Here is a 12,850-nt window from a genome sequence, read left to right on the forward strand (position 1 = left end):
AAATGAAAAAATCTGCTGGGTGTGGTGGTGCACACCTGTAGTCCCAGCTACTCAGGGGGCCGAGGTGGGAGAATTGCTTGAGCCCGGGAGGTTGAGGCTGCAGTGAGCTGTGTTGTGCCACTGCACTCTAGCCTGGGTGACAGAGCAAGACCCTGTCTCAAAGTAAAATAAAAATTTAGAAAATGAACCCATGGGATTACATTGGGCCCACCGAATAATCCAGAATAATCTCTCATTTAAAAGTCCTTTATTTAATCATAGTTGCAAAGTCCCTTTGACCATGTAAAGCAGCACATTTACAGGTTCTGGGGATTAAAATGTTAAAGCTCAGAAAACAACACTCCTAAGTATGGCATTTTGACATGCTGAGTATTTTGAACTAAAGAAGCAGCGATGGAAACAAGGTATCTCTGACCACCTCCTGCCCGCTGTCTCTTGCCTATCTGCCTCTCCTGAAGCACAGGAAGGAACTTTTTCTGAAGTTCCCATATCTGACAAAGGGAAGTACTTTTTCTGAAGTTTCCATATCTGACTAAGGGAAGCTTCTCCAGAAGGAAGCAACTGACTTGAGCCCCACTCCCTATAGTCTCATCAAACAAGGAAGACTGACTCGCAGGAAGGAACGTTAGAGTTGACGCCACACCCAGAGCCCAGACGAACTTTGTTCCAGGTTATTATCTGAGTATATAAACTTCTATTGATACAGCACGTTGGATTATTGGATATTCACTTTCCTGTGATGCTCCATGCACTTGAAAAGTCTGTATGCCTTTTCTCCAGTTAATCAGTCTATTATCAGTTCATTTTGAAGACTCAAACCTCAACAGGGGAGAGAAACAGTTCTCTTGCCCCAGTGAGGACTTTCACATCTTTTGGGGACCATATCCACATAACTGAGGCCAGAATGTGTGAAAAATTCACCAAGAGATTTACAAGGAATGAATGCAAGTTATAGAATGTGGGAACAGTCCATGGTTTGGTCACAGTGTCCAGGCTCAGCCTCCTCGCTATAGTTCATAGAACCACCTGGAACACACACAGGCTGTGTGTGCATTAACCATTTATCATGTTTCTTTTTTGAACAGGGCTGAATTTTTAACTGCCTGATGTCCTTTTCTGTCTGTTTTTATGATTGCTGGCTCCTCCAACTGTGTCCCAAACAGATTCTTTGACTTTGCTTCTAAATCTGCTCTTCTTCCCCATATCACTAGTTGTGTTAATGGCTTTGCCATCTTCCTAGAGCCAGATTTCAACCTCATTCTTTACCTCATCTAACATGCAATTATTTGCTAAATCCTGGGGATTCCATTTCCATGGGAGCTTTTCAATCTATCCTTTCTTCCCTATTCCCAGTGCTATTCTCTTATTTCAGGCCTCGAGTTGCTTTTTGTGGATTATGAAATAGTCTTTCTACATGACCCCCTAGCCAGTCTCCATAGCTTGTTTTTCTTCTTCTGTCAATGGTCACACAGAAACAGCTATTTTTATGGAGCACTCTAAGTCAGTAATACCCTTAACCCTCAAACCACTCCCTGAGCTGCACTGAGTCAAGTGCAAGCCAGAGGGCAGAAGTTCAAATTTACAACCTATAAAAAAAATACCAAGACATCATCAAAAATCAAATCCACAGGGAACTTTTGTACCCAGTTAAAAGAAAGGAGAGGACTCAGATTAGCCGCAGGGTCATATGTGGCTGGGTGGAATATTGACAATTCCTGGGACAGTGGAGGAAAGGCTAGGAGTCATTGCATGACTCAGTGCTCAACCTCTCCTTTGAAAAACTTGAATATTTAAAGAATAAGAAATATTTAAAGAATAAGAAATATTTAAAGAATCTCTGATTGAAGGGGTGCCACCTTATTGCATGCCTGAAAATCCACCTGTCTGGTCCCATTCTTCAGATGAAGCAACTGAGGCTCAGAGGATTTAAGTAATTTGCCTGAGGTCATGTAGACAGTAAGTGGCAGAATTGGAATTCTGTTTTAGGATTTCAAAGTTTCATATTTTTTCCACTGTATGACCCGGTTTCATCCACATTTGCAACTTCATTTTCCATTCTTTTCTTTTTATCTTAATGTTGCGGTAAAACCAAATTCCTCACTCTTTTTTGTGGGACCTGGAACTTTTCCACCTTTATATCTTTTCTCATGTAGTTCCCTTTGCCTAGAATGGCCCAGAACCTATCTTAAGCCGTGACAATTGTGCCCTTGAAAATCCAGCACCAACAGCATTGCTTCCAGGAAGGGAACAGCCAGTTTCTCTCTGACTTTATTGCACCCCTTTCATAAGAACTCATAGAATCACATTGGGCCCACCGGCCCACAAAGAACCTACTTTGAAGTGATAGGCACTAGTAGCAGCTCATAGCTTGTTTATGGCTGTTTCCAGTTTGTGCCTTTCATTATAGATAGTTACGCATAGGTCTTCCTCTTTTAGTGAACACATTGTCCATGAGGGAAGAGCTGTGTTTGATTCATCTTTATGCGTCCCATAGAGTCTTGCCCATGAGAAGCACTCAAAATATGTATGGACTAAAGAAGCAAGAAAAGAGAAGAAATACTTTGTCCAGAATTGACTATTTCTTTCTGGTGTGGTCTGAATGTGTTCCCCCAAGTTCATATGTTAAAACTTAATCACCAATGTGATAGCATTAAGACAACAGGCCTAAGTCCTGAGAGCAGAGCCTTCCTGGATGGAATTAGGGTCCTTACAAAAGAGCTTGAGGGAGTGTTTGTTCTCTTCCGTTCTTCTGCCATGAGGATACAGCATTCACCCCCCTTTTTGCCTTTCTGTCCCTCCCACCATGTCAGGACTCAGTGTTGAAGGTACCTCCTGGGAAGCAGAGACCAGGCCCTTTCCAGCCACCAAACCTGCTGGCACCTTGATCTTGGATTTCCCAGCCTCCAGAACTGTGAGAAATTAATTTTATATTGTTTACAAATTACCCAGTCTCAGGTGTTTTGTTACAGTGGCATAAACAGATGAAGACACTCTCTAATTATAAAGGATTTGCCAGGGATAATATTAAAGGCAGAGACATAGAAGATAGGCATAGTTTTGGTTCACTTTGCTTCTGTGTCTTTGTACAAATTGTTACTTCTTCATCACCTGTGGGATGTTCTCCTTCCTATCCCATATACTTCCACCAGTTCACAGCTACCAGTTTCTTCAAGACCTGGCTCAAAACCTAGTCCTTCCTAGGGGACTTCTTTCCTGAGTCCAGACCACTGCAGTCGCCCCTTTATCCAGTGGTCACAATGCATCCACACAGGCTGACAGTTGCTACCTGATCATCATCACCACTCATCAGGCTGTTATTGCATACTTGGTATATGAAAGGCTCTATGTCATGTGCTGTGGGGGAGGGAGGGAGAGCTTTGCAGAGGAGGTGGGATTCAAGCAGGGTCTTTAAGACTGTGTTTTAATTAAAGAGGTGGAAAAGAAGGGGAATAAAATAATGCACAACATTGAAGATCAACTTCTCTTCTTCTTATTGGCTATATAATTTTGAGAAAAATCCTTTAATCCCTTTGGAAATCCATTTTCTCATATGTAAGGTGGGAATAATAAAATCTATTATTTTAGATTTAGGGAGGGTGCTTATGAGGATCAATGTGAAAGCCCCATGTATTGGTGAGAATGAATTTCTTTTCAAGTGATATTAATAATTAAGATATAACATGTAAGGAGGCTGAGGCAGGAGAATTGCTTGAACCTGGGAGGCGGAGGTTGCAGTGAGCTGAGATCGCACTACTGCACTCCAGCGTGGGCAACAGAGCGAGACTCCGTCTAAAAAAAAATATATATATATATATATGTGTATGTATGTAACATGTAACATCTCTTCAGTGGTTAACATATGAAGCTGACAAACCTCCTTTCTCCACAACATCAGCTCTCTCATCTGGTGGTGTCCACCGTCTTACTCCTGTTGGTTGAAGATGGAAGAAGTCTTGCATTTGTACTTCCTTGTGCAGGGGCCCACAGATGGGTGTTCCGTCATTCCAGTAACTTTACATTGCTTAGTAATTGGCTGGTTTTCCAAAGGAGAAGGGAACTGAATGGTCTCCCCCTCCTCTGCACACACTTTGTTGTTTTAAGTCTGCACTTTTGCTTGCTGTTGGCCTCCACTGCTTGGAATGTGCCATCTTCTCAGCCTGAGCCTGGTCAGCAGTTACTGGATCAGTAAGAGTCAGCTGAGGTCTCACTCTACGAAGTTTCCCTGACCTCATTTTGACCTCCTAGACTGGCCAAGGTTCCCCTTTTCTGTGCTCCCATGCTGTACTGGGCATTGCTCTCTCCAGTGCACAATTATCACACCATACTACAAAGACCTGCCTCTCTCACTGGGCTCCCCATCCCTTTAAGGCCGGCACATAGCACTCACTCATGACATGGTTGTTGAATGAATGGCCTTTCTCCATTCTCTCCCAGTCCTATTTTTTTTTTTTTTTTTTTTCACTCTGGGCACCACCATTCCTTCTCTCTCATTCCGCATTGTTTATGGCTTGTTAGTTATTAATGCAAAGCCATTTCTGGGTCTGGCCATTAGTAATGTCTCTAGGTGTTACTAATAACACTAGCTCACATCTACTGAGCACTTACTATTTGGCTGGCACCGTTCTAAGCACTTTGCATATTTAAACTCCTTTAAACGTTCCTTTGTTGCCGCTTTTTTTCTGCTAGGGACTAACCTTGACATTGTGGGGGAGAGGTGTTCTGGTATAGCCGTGGGACTATAATATGGCTTTATTTTCCTATTATGTGTAGGACAATAAATCCTGCAGTGGAATACAAGTTGACTAAATCTGTCATCACTCAAATATTGGAAGATATGGCTAGGAGAAAACCAACAACAAAAAGTTTTGATATCCTCATAGCGCAATGATATTCCAGTTTTATTTCATTTCGTTTTTTTCTTTATGTGTAGTTTTAAATTACTGTATTACGTTTCAGGTAATTAAGCCAGAAGAACAAATTGGGATGGACTGTTGTATTTACATTTCAGTTTACTAGAGGTAGTCTTGAAATAGTTACAAAAATATGAGTATCAGTGTGGAAAAAAATAAGAGGGATTTTCATTTTTTTTTTTCCAAAAACGATAAATTGGCAAGGAAGACAGATATGGGAAAATCAGTCATGAGAATTTGTCTTTCAGTGACTCTTTCTTGGCTGGGAAGAAAAGCTTTTCTTCTATTCAGTTGAGAACAGTGACAAGGATTATTTTACTTGAGGATGGCAGATTATTTTACCAGCAGCTGGCAGATGAGAAGAATTCCCTAGACAACAAGGAGGGGCAGTATGGTATGGAGGGAACCCGGTTCGGAGGGTCTGGGGTTCACAGCTCCACAATGCTGCTTACCAGCTCTTAGCCTTCACTACATTGCTCACCTTCTTGGAGGTTCAGTTTCCTTATCCATAAAATGGGGGTCAGGTTGCCAAATTTATCAAATAAGAATCTAGGATGTCCAGTTAAAGCTGAATTTCAAATAATTATTTTTTAGTGTAAATATGTCCCATAAAATATTTATGCCCCATGCAATAACTATGTCCCTAATGGTGCATGGGACATATGCTAAAACATTATTTGTTGTTTATCTGAAATTCAAATTTAACTGTGTGGCCTATATTTTTTCTGGCAACCCTAAATGCGAGCAGGGGCAGTGGTGGTGACATGAGTAATTATCTCGTAGGGGTGTTGTGAGGATAAAATAATACCGCAGTTAGGTTTTATCACACTGTGTAGTCTGTGTGTAGCCAACACATAACTGTAAGTAGTGACTGTAACATAACTGTAACTGGTGTATAGTAAAAAACAAATGGATATTATTAGTATAATAGTTATTATTAATAAAGTTCTTTAAATGACAATTGGCCATACAGGGAGCCTTTGGGGAAAAGTTTCTGACTCTAAATTAAGGGAAGGTAAATTATGATCAAGATCTGGGAATAAGATTTAGACTTACACAGTAATAATTTGAGGAAGAGAAAGACTTAGTAAATTAGTTATGTAATTATATAATTAACAACTTGGGAGGTTTTCTTTAAACGTTTATTCCCTAGGGCATCATCTTTAAATTATATTTAGTTTTTGCTAAGTTGACCAGTTTGTGGTTTTAAGTGTTTACTTTCTTTTCTTTTGAAATGTAGGGAAAGCATATTTGACAGTATCTTAAAGAAATTATGTGGCCGTATAAAACCTGAGGGGAGGGTCTCCTGGCAAGGAAAAAAAAAGGCCTTTACTGCCACCTGGTGGCCATATTCTTTAACTGCAATATGCCTAAGTGAGGCCTGAAAGGAAAGCGTTGGAAAACATGCTAAACCCAGAGGGTACCAAGGCCATGTCATGACAGGAAGAGCCGTGAACTACTCTGTCCTTTCCCTCAGTTCTCAGTCTCTCACAGCTTGAGGCTTGAGAATTAGCAGCTGGCTACGAGAGGTGGAGGAGAGAAAATGGTGAAGTCCATGCCTTCCTCCTTGGTACCGAGTTTCCAAACCTGAAGTGAAGGAGTCTGAGAGGGGAGAAGCTTCAGGTTGAGTAGACTGTCTTTTACTTTTTTGTTTGTTTGTTTGTTTTAAAGAACCTCTTTATTTAATGGCTCAGAGTGGCTAGAAAATCCGTGGTATTGGTTAGCTTTCATCTCAAGTGCAGGGACAAGGCAAATCCAGAGAGAGGAGTTGAACGGACAAAGAAAAAAGAAAAAAAAATTGCTTTTTACATGCATTTTGCTGCCTGCAGCTCACTCGGTAAACATGCTTTAAATGCATAAATATATCATGAGGTAAAAATTGGGGGAAAGGCAATGCACTGATGCCGATAGAGGACAGGCAAACTGCATTCCATTTGGACCGCAGCCTCTCATCCCCCCCAACACACAAACTAAGGTCAAAATCGGGGGGGAGTCCAGGGTAAAGTTATCAGTAGAGTCAGCTCTAGGAGCTATAGTTAATCTATTTTAAAAAGTCTTAAAAAACCCAGAAGTCCATTATAGCAAGGACATAAAGCAGTCCTGGCCTCCTGACCCTGACCCAGCCATGGCAAGCAGGGCCGCTTCCTTTTATTCTCCCTTGTGTCCTCATGGGTCTTTCCAAGCCCTGCAGGGAAGGGTGGAAGCTGGTTCCATCAGTGTCTCTCCCCCAGCTTCCACCCTCCTCTCTCTTCTGTGACCTCTCAGTTTTCCTTCTCTGCACCGCAAATCATGCCTGTCTTAGTCCATTGCTGTAACAGAATTCTACAGACTGGATCATATATAAAGATAAGAGATTTATTGCTTACAGTTCTGGAGGCGCTGGGAAGTCCAAGCACATGGCGCTGGCATTTGGTGAAGGCCTTCTTGCGGCATCCTCACGTGGCAGAGGGCATCACATGGCAAGGGGGCCAGAGCAGGCTTGTCTGCTTGGGTTACTCTAACTCTTCTTTCTTTTTTTTTTTTGAGATGGAGTCTTGCTCTGTCACCCAGGCTGGAGTGCAGTGGTGTGATCTCAGTTCACTGCAAGCTCTACCTCCCAGGTTTAGGCCACTCTCCTGCCTCGGCCTCCCAAGTAGCTGGGACTACAGGTGCCCGCCACCACGCCCAGCTAATTTTTTTGTATTTTTTTGGTAGAGATGGGGTTTCACCGTGTTAGCCAGGATGGTCTCGATCTCCTGACCTCATGATCCGCCCGCCTTGGCCTCCCAAAGTGCTGGGATTATAGGCGTGAGCCACAGCGCCCGGCCAGGTTACTCTAACTCTTCTTATAAAGCCACCAGCCCCACCATGGGGGCCACACACTCATGGCCTTATTTAATCCTAATTACCTCCCAAAGGCCCTACCTCTAAATGTCATCGATATGTGAATTTGGGAATTAAGTTTCCAGCACATGAAATTTGGGGGACACATTCAAACCATAGCAATGCTTAACCTTAGAATACTGCCTGGCATCTGCCCAGGCTTCCACAGCCACTACCTCTGGGACACGTTAGGATCTCTATTTACATGTAAGGCTTGCCATGGCCATTACACATCTGTGAGTCAGTGTAGGGTCCTGGTGGAAGCCCGGTCTTGGAGTCCCTCCATTATGTTTGCTACCCTGGCTCTCCACCTTCAATTTCTGGCTTCTCATTTTGGACTATGATGATTTTCTTGTTGTTAATTTTTTTTTTTTTTTTTTTTTTTTTTAGTATGAAAGTTTTTAAGACGCCTACAAGTGGAAAATGCACTCCTCCCAGCCAAATCAAGCTTCGCCAGATTCCTTACAGCTGTGTGCAGTGAAATGACTAATGAAAGAGCCCTCTGCTGCTGGTGGAACTTTCACATATGGCACTGTTATGCCACTCAGCAGGACCCGACCCTGGTATTTACATATTGGATGTCACCCCAAAAGCCCCTGACCAGGGGGTTTCCGGGATGTAATAAGAATGCCACTCTGGGCTTTGGAAGGTGCACCGTATGCACACCCATACTATAGGGCAGGGGTTAGCCTTTCAGACCCCTGTTCTTCCCTTGACAAGCAAGTGCTTTTCTCCAGGGAAGACGTTCGGATTCATTCATAGATCCATTGGTGCCGTGGGCAGCTCAGTAACAATAGCTCTGCTGCCTACCAGCTGCTGGTGGAGGTGTTGAGAATACCTAGATGAGGAAGTCAGGGCCCCTGCGTGCTTCAGCAGAGCTGGATGCCTGGCATGGCAATCAATGGACACAAACCTTTGGATAATTTCCATCCTTGGTGGTGTGTTCTGTAGCATAGGTGTGAAGTGGGTGCTCTGGGAGCTCAGAAGAGGGGCTCTTCTCTTAACTTATGGGTGGCCAGGGAAGGCTTCCTGGAGCTCAAATGACTGAGCAGAGTCTTCAACATTTAAAAAAAAAAAAAAAAAAGTGCTTCCCTCCCACCCCCAGTTAAAAAGGTAATACACTTCATTGAAATAATTTAAACTTTACAGAAATGTGTTCCTTTAAAGTTCGGAGAGTAAAGAGGAAGTAATAAGGCTCAAATAGTAGAATTTCTAATTAACTGGGGCCTGTAGCTTTCTTCCTGAGAAGGGAGTGGTGTGTGTGCATGTGTGAGTGTGTGTAGGTGAATCTGTAAAGGATGGAGTAGTACTAAAAAGAGGGAGGTGAAGACGGAGGTGAGATCTCATCTTTGTGCCCTGAACCTCTTTGTTATAATGTCAGGCAATGAGAGAAATCAGTACTCACCCTCTATGGGACTCTGGCTTTTTCAAACTTGGTTTTCTAGGTTTTGGTCTTGGTTATTGATGGCTTGTAACTTCAGAGTCTCATTGCTGGCCACGCTTCCATGTGGTTTATTAAGATGTTTTCCTAAACAAAATTGATCTCTCCATAAAAAAATTATAGGTCTAGCTATAAGATTTTAACAATATTTAACCTGCTACAATGCCAATAAGAGTTCTTGTTTATTGAAGAATTTTTTTGCACCAGCTATGTGCTAAGAGCTTTGCATTTGTTACCTCATCACATCAACTCTCACACAAACCTTATGAAGCGAGTATTTCATTATTCCCACATCCCAGATAAGGAAGCTAGGATTCTTACTGCTCCACCCACATAGCTGATAATCAGTGGGGCTTGGCCCCAAACCCAGGTCTCTCTGACTCCTGGGTCTATGCTCACGAACGCACCATTCCTCTGCATTATTTCTCAAAAATATTTGGCTACGGGAACATTTTCAAAGGTGAGCACCACTTACCTCTTACTACTGTTATTAGCATTCCGTGGGACACAATTTGGGAAATACTGCCCCAGGAAAATACTGCCCTGTCTTTAAAATAGAGATAGTAATACAATCTCCATATTGTGATGATTAAAAGACGTTTCAGGAAATGGGTGCTGAGGATACTTACCTTCCACCGGGAATGTGTGTGTGCTTTAAAAATAACATTTGTGGCCGGGCACAGTGGCTCACAACTGCAATCCCAGCACTTTGGGAGGCCGAGGCGGGTAGATCGCTTGAGTCCAGGAGTTTGAGATCAGCCTAGGCAACATGGCGAAACCCTGTCTCTACTAAAATACAAAAATTAGCCGGCATGGTGGCGCACATCTGGTCCCAGCAATTCAGGAGGCTGAGGTTGCAGTGAGCCAAAATGACATCACTGCACTCCAGCCTGGGCAACAGAGTGAGACCTCTCTCTCTCAAAAAAAAAGAATAAATAAATAAAAATAAAAAAATAACATTTATAATGTCCTCAGTGAAAGGAAGCAGTGTTTTGGCCAAGATGATAATGAAGATATTGTTACTGGGCTGGGAGACCCTTGGGCCCTGTTGGGGAGGGCCCTGTAAGCTGCCACTGCCCACCCTCCACAGGTGCCCCTTTGGTCCCCTTCCCTCTCCTCTGCCCTCTGGTTCTCTCCATCATCCCTCTGTAGTGCTTGTCTTTGTTCAGGAAGATGCTCCATTTGCCTGCCTGTGGGCAGGGTACTTGCTTTAAACCACGCTGCTGCCTACTCAGGCCAGCCCAGGATGTCTCCTTTGCAAATTTGGACTGTGTTCTGAGCCCCAGCTATAGGCCAGGGGTCTGTGACATATTGGGCAGACCACCCACAGCCCAGCTGCTGCCACTGCTTAGCCTACATGTGCCCAGAGAGCTACACTATCACCACCCACCACATCTCACCGACAGACCCTTGTTACAGATTGAATTGCGTCCCCCAATAATTCATTTATTGACTTAACCTGCAGTGTGACTGTATTTGGAAACAGGGCTTCTAAGAAGGTAACGGTTAAATGAGGTCATAGAAGGTGGGGCCCTAATCTGATAGAACTGGTGTCCTTGTAAGAAGAGGAAGAGATACCAGAGATATTTTCCTCTGTGCACACACAGAGGAAAGGCCATGCAAAGACACAGTGAGAAGGTGGCCGTCTGCAAGCTAGGAAGGGAGGTTTTACCAGAAACAGAATTTTCTGGCATCTTGACCTTAGACTTCTTGCCTCCAGAACTGTGAGAAAATAAAAATGTCTGTGGTTTAAGCCCTCCAGTCTGTGGTACTTTGTGATGGCAGCCTGAGCACACTAGTACAATACCTATCCTGTGGGTTTACGATGAGAACTAAACATAAGGTGAGTTGAGGACCTAACTGCAATTCACACATGTTGGCTTGTCCCCCTTTCCTCCTGTCATGTGATTTGTGGGGTGTTAAGGGTCTTTTGCCATCAGACACCTTCCTTGTGACCATATGATGGTGTGGAAAATTCACACAGTAGAAGCATTCTTTTGGATTCAGGCTTTGCTTCTCTGTATAAACTAAAAGGGGGAATTTTCTGAAAGCATGTTATTATCAGTTAGGATTCCTGGTTTCAAGCAGTGTACATGAATTGGCTGGTTTAGACCAAAAAGGAACTATTGAAAGGATATAGACTGGGGTACAGGATTGGCAGGAAGGATAGAGGATCAGATGTGGGGCCTGCCAGCTGGCAAAAGGGCCAAACATCGCACCTTAGAATGGGGCGTGAGGACTGCAAGGCTATGCTGCTGGGCACCGGCTGCTGCTGCTCGCTCCTCTGACCCTGTGAACACTGGCGTGCTGTGACACTGCTGGACTAGACTCTTTTATGACCGAGTCCTCCACACCGATGTGCCCTGTGGTCTCTGTGGTTCTGGAGCGCTGCTGTCTCCTTGGCTGAACTTAGATCGTGAACACTGGCATTTTCAGCACTGAGAGTGGGAGGCAGCTCTGCCTCCTGTCAAGATTCATAAGGTGGGGAACTTCCCCAAACAATTAAAAGCAGGCTCAAAATGCCAGATGGTCAAAAAGAATAACAAGTTCCCCCACAGACACAGGGAAACCTTTCAGAACCCCCACATAGGAAGTGCAGCTTCACTCACAGGAGTGAGAACAAGGAATCGGAAAGCCGACGGCTGGTTACTCTGCATCTCTCTGCCTCTCTCTCTCTGTCTCTGTGTCTCTGTCTTTCTCTCTCTCCTGTGTTTTCCAGCTCCACTTGCTAAAGGTAAGGTCCACCTATGTCCTGACTATTAGAAATTAGTTGTCTCCCTTAGAACATCTTTTTCCTCATCTTCTGCAAATACTTCTCAATCCCCCTTGGAGATTCCCTCCTCTGTCCATTTTTGGTCTGGGTGGGCTCCATCCTCAGCTCTTGGGATGGGCCATAGGACCCAGTCCCAAGCCAGTCAGCACACTGTATTCCCTTGGCTGCAGGAGTGAGTATGTGACCTAAACAGCCTGGATTCCCCCCCGCTCTTTTTTATTGAACTCAAACTTACCTGTTGCAAAGTGTACAAAGTGGACAGCTTGATGAATTTTACATAAAATCCGTTGTATACACCTGTGGAATCATTACTGAGATTGAGATACTGATCATTTCCATCAGCCTGGCACCTCCCCTTGTAGTCCTTCTCTGTAATACTCCACTCAAAGATAATCACTATTCCGACTTCTGTTACCATTAATGGAAATTTTACCCATTTTTGAATTCTATATGAATGGAATAATATGTAATCTTTGGTGGCTGGCTGTTGATCTTTCTCTTATTGACTTGCAGCAGTTCTTTATTTTGGATATGAGTCCTTTGCTAAGTACATATATTGCAAATATATTTTCTTAGTCCTTAGTTGCATTTTGACTCTTCTAACGATGTCTTTTTAGGAATATTAGTTCAAATTGTTAGTCTTTTCTATGGTTAGTGCTTTTAATTTGTTTTATTTAGAAAATCTTTCTATTTAGAAAATCTTTTAATGCCTTTAATTTGTTCTGTTTAGAAAATCTTTGCACACTCTGAGATCATGCGCAAGTTAATGACTTTGAGGGACGAAGAAGTAAAATGTTTTTGTTGCATTTGAGATTGTGAGGCAGTGAGGCTGAGCCAGAAACGAAGACAGAAAGCAGATGGACT

The sequence above is a fragment of the Nomascus leucogenys genome, chromosome 12 (assembly GCF_006542625.1).
Source record: "Nomascus leucogenys isolate Asia chromosome 12, Asia_NLE_v1, whole genome shotgun sequence".
NCBI lineage: Eukaryota > Metazoa > Chordata > Mammalia > Primates > Hylobatidae > Nomascus > Nomascus leucogenys.